Raw genomic sequence first — 4,627 nt, forward strand, 5'->3', positions numbered from 1 at the left:
GTGTGATCTGAACTGGACATTGTTTATCCTTGAAGCTGCACCTACCCTACAGAATATTGCAGTAAGTGTTACTTAGCCTTCTTTTTAATTTAGTCCAAATCTTAGCATGTACATGAGTCATTCTACATTTTTACAATGATATGTTTTTCTGATATTCAGAATTAAAAACAGAGCAGAAAGTTGGTCTAATTTCCAACCACTCACCTATGAAAAGTAGCGCATACAAGACGCATTGTAATTTTGCAGCGAGACAATTTCCATGCAAGACCGAAAAAAAACCTGCCGGATCATATATCATGTTAGAGTTCTCCAAATATTCGTACTATGTTTCTTTGGAGGAGGAAAGGCCTGGCCTCTGCATCGAATGGTGATGCACACAGCCCACTTGATTCTCCTCGTCTGTGGACATAATAATCTGTTGATGGATATAGTCAAGGAAAGACATATATAAAGTATATAATGTGTAGAACAGTGTTAATTAAGTATATAAAGCCCACTTGATTCTTGAACAGTGCCGAGATATATGTCTGGTGGCAAGTTTGATGGATATATGACTGAACAGTGCCGAGAAGAGCAACGTGGTATGGGAGCCATCCAAGGATTTGAAGCATCTGAACTTGAAGGTGTTATGGGTGCGCACCGGATGCGTCGGGCGCGTCGAGACCGCGGGAGTGGACCGCGTCGAGGCGCTGAACCTGGTTGCGCAGATTGCGTACGTGCGCGGCGGGAGTGCGAGCCGGGAGCGCGGGGACGTGGGGACTGTGCCCGAAGGGCACGGCGGCAGGCGCGGCAGTGACGTCAGGGCGGTGGCGGCTACGATGACGCCGTCGACGACGCGGCGGAGCAGGCGCTGCTAACGCCGACGTCGATTAGGGCGGGCTCCTCGGAGCTGTGGCTCAGGAGGTGAGTGTTGGCCATAAGAGCCATGGCCAGAGCGTAGTGGCCGCGTGAGTGCAGGGCGCGTCGGGCACAGATCCGATCACGCCGGGTCCGTGGCTCAGGGGGTGTGTCGTGCATGCGTGTGTGTGCGTGAGTTAGTAGTGCAGCAGTAGCGGGGTGGCCGTGGCGTTCGGTTGAAGCTCACCCGCGTGGAGCGCATACGTGCGCATCCGGTCCGTGGGCGGAGTGTTAGGTTTAATCTTGATATTTGTATCAGCATGTTTGTTTTCTTTAGGCATGTAGTATAGGATCAGGAGTTGCAGTCGACGAAGGCGCAGCGGAGACGTGGGAAGAAGGCGAGATGCCAAGCCGCCGTGCGAGATGGCGAGCACAGCGAGATGCTGATGGCGGCGAGAGGCTTCAAAGTTGCGAGAGGCAGCACATCCGTGTGATGCGGCAAACACGTCAGGAGTTGGAGCCTAACCGGTTAAGCACTTAGATGGAGCCAAGTGATTTGGTTAGTTAGTTAGCTGCACACATGCCGAGTATGGCCAGGTTGTTGTGGCGTTGGGAGAAGCTACATTTGTGCGTGCATGCAGATCGTGGTTAGCATCATGCATGGAGTTAGTTAGTGGGTTTGGTGATGACCGGGTGATTAGAGGATAAGGGCCACGAAGTAGTAGTGGCCTATGTCATGCGGCTTGTGTGCCAGCCTGGTGTATATATATATATATGTTGACGTGAGTAATGAAAAGGATGGCCGTGAGGGCTGGGCAAAGATGTAGCATTTGTGTCACCAAGGGAGAGAGCTCTCGGCAAAGCTGGTGCTGGTTTCTTCCTTGGTGTGTGTGTGTAGAGTTTCACCCTGTGTGTGTTCTTGTGTGAGAGAAACCAAGAGATAGAGAGAGAGAGAGAGTTGTGCGAGGCAGCTTGAGGTCGAAGAAAAGAGGCGCTGCGAAGGAGGTGGCGCCAACACGGAGTATGCTGAGCGTGGCGCATGCAGCGCGGGAGCGAGACGTGGAGAGCGAGTCGCGTGGTGGAGTTGGTGGCTTCATGCGCGAGGACGGAAGACTTGGCCAGAGAGCGCGTACGTGCGCGTAGAGCTAGCTGGAGTTCGTTTCGTGGGCGCTGCTTCGCCGAGTGGCTATAAGTCACGGTGTACTGCTCATGTTGTAGTAAGGGGAGCTGAGTACGTGCTCAGGGCAAAAACAAGGACCCGTTCGTGCAGCGGGCGGAGTTCATGCTCCGGAGAAAAACACTTGTGTCCTTGCGTCTTTCTTCTTCCTCCAGTCCTCTTCTATCTCAAGTGCAAAGAGAGTGAGAGAGAGGTAGTGCTCCGGTGAGTGAGGGACGGGTGCGAGGATGAAGACAAGGTGACAAACTATATAAGGCATGTCATGGAGCGAGCTGTGGGGTTGAAGGGAATCCTGCTATGTGGTATACTACTCCCATGCGAGGACTGCAATGACATCAACCCCGAGTCTTCCCTAAGATCCCAGGTTGACGAAGCTAGCAGGCATCGGATTAAGGAGCGATTCACTTGTGGATCCTCCTCGTCTGTGGACATAATAATCTGTTGATGGATATAGTCAAGGAATAGGAAGTCCCATAACGCGCTGCTTGAGTGATGACTGTACGTATGAGGTGCAGTCAGTCGTAATTTTAATTTTTAGTTATCCGTAGTGAGGAAATACTTAATTTGTTGGAGTGGATCTCGCAGTTTAGGTAAATTATGTGTGTACCGCAATCTGGATTCATGCTTTTCGTTATCGATGTACTGAAAAATTGCGTGTATGCTGCTATATTCACCTACTGGGGGCATCATTCAAATTCTCATACTTGTTGTGGCCTTGTCTTTTTAGAATGTGTCTTTGGAAACCTTGCCTAGGCTCAGAATGTGTCCTTGGGAAGCCTTGTGACAACTAGGATTTGCCTTCTGAATTTGTCTACTGTCAGATACTAGCAGCTGACTGAAGCAGCTACGGCAACGGAAGCGAGGTTGAACACGGTGACAGTGTAGAGAAAATATTTCTGCATCCTTTTTCCCATCTACCGGGTAAGTTCCTACTGTGTCTGGAGGAGGCGCGGGAGGGCGTCATTCATATTACTCGAGTGTTGTATTTTCATGATTGGCCTTCAAAGGTGTGTACTTATAATATCAGTGAACATGTCTCTGAATAGGGTGCAAATTATATATGGACTTCTACCCTGAAAATTCGATTCTGAGCTCAGGCTTAGATGATCCCGATATCCCTTCCGTTCGCTCCCATGTGGATCCGTGATGTTGGCGTATTAAACGCAGTATTCCGATGGTAGCGAACCTGAAAAACGCGAGAAAGCTGGCGCATTTAATGTGACGACAGCCGTTAACGTTAACGTCGTCCGCAGAACAGGGAAATCGGTGCGGCTCAGCCATCTCCCTGTGCCAGTCTGAGCCGTCCTGACTGGATGGACGTCCACCCCGCGCGGCCCGTCCTTTCCTTATCTTTCGCTCGTCTCTCCCACCCCACGCAAGTTTATCTACTCACCAGCGTCCCCCATGTCCGCCTCCTCCTCATCTTCCATCCCCGTCCAGCCATGCCCACCGATCTCCCCCTTCCATTCATCCTGTGCCCCATCTGCAGCGACCAACTGGTGACCAATGTAGCTGGGAGGGGGGAAAAAACCGGACACCATTTCTACTAGTGCGGCGGATACGATGTAAGTAGATCTTAGCTTTTGAGTTTGACTGTCTTGTACTTGGCTAAATCCTGGTTCTCCTAAATCGATCTCTGACTACTCCTTTGATTTTTTCTTTGGCTCGCTGCATTTGTTTCTAATAGTCCCGCAGTGTCGTTTCTTCGATTTCCAGGAGTATGTCAAAAGTGGCCGTATGCATCTCCCAGATGCAGAGGCCGGGGGTCATCCTCCTTTTCTAAAAAAAAAGGAGTATGTCAAAAGGTCCACCCCTCACCAGATCTACCGAGCTCAACAGGACGCCATGCTGCAGCAAGGAAACAACTGCGCCAGATACTTGTTGGCGGCAACCAGCCGCCGTTCCAACCTGCGCAGCCAGCGATACCAGCACCGGTGAGTCAGGTCTTCAAGCCGGGTGCCGCCGTTGCCACAGCCACCAGCTCTCAACTGCTCCCTGCCGCAGCTATTCTGTTAGCGGCTACCAATCTGATGATTACAGTGCTCGTTCTGTTCTTTGTTGTGCCCATGTACTTTACATCCTTGAATTAGATATATTCAATGGTGTGTACTTAGTGCGTCCTGCCAACCCTTTGTGAGGGATCATGTAGTCCAGAGTTATCATAAGCCTGTTTGCTTAATGCTGCACGAGTATGTTGTATGATAAAACATAATGTATTATGCTTTCGGGATGTTAAATGAGTCATTGTATCAGCTCGTTTGACACCAAAGTTCTCATTTTATTTGGTGGAAATGAAATAAAAGACATCCCATAAAGGATATCATTTGGTGGGATTCATGGATTTTGTGAAATTAAAATGTATGTCATATTTCCCTATTTCATTTTGGCTGCTACTTTGAATGTAATTATAAATAATAAAAACACACACCTCTACATCTCTACAATCAACACATTTACAAAGTAAAAAAAATGAAAATAATGATGCATTTCTGTACTGATAAAAAAAGATATAGAATGCATCAGATTCAAAGTGAAAATATATCAAATGTATTCATCTAAAATGAAGAGAATATTTTGACAATATATTCTTCTACAATGCAGCCAATATGTCAC

General features: G+C 48.7%; 1 long non-coding RNA gene across 2 annotated transcripts; it reads left to right on the top strand.

Moving 5' to 3' along the window:
* Positions 1 to 3,338: 3,338 nt before the first annotated feature.
* LOC119306812 lies at positions 3,339 to 4,355 on the top strand. Of its 2 annotated transcripts, none has more exons than XR_005149050.1 (2): positions 3,339 to 3,579; positions 3,702 to 4,355. It is a non-coding gene; the product is annotated as an uncharacterized LOC119306812 (long non-coding RNA). The 2 variants fall into 2 exon arrangements; XR_005149049.1 differs by having other exon boundaries at positions 3,710 to 4,355.
* Positions 4,356 to 4,627: the final 272 nt, after the last annotated feature.

Source organism: Triticum dicoccoides, chromosome 5B (genome assembly GCF_002162155.2).
Source record: "Triticum dicoccoides isolate Atlit2015 ecotype Zavitan chromosome 5B, WEW_v2.0, whole genome shotgun sequence".
Lineage (NCBI taxonomy): Eukaryota > Viridiplantae > Streptophyta > Magnoliopsida > Poales > Poaceae > Triticum > Triticum dicoccoides.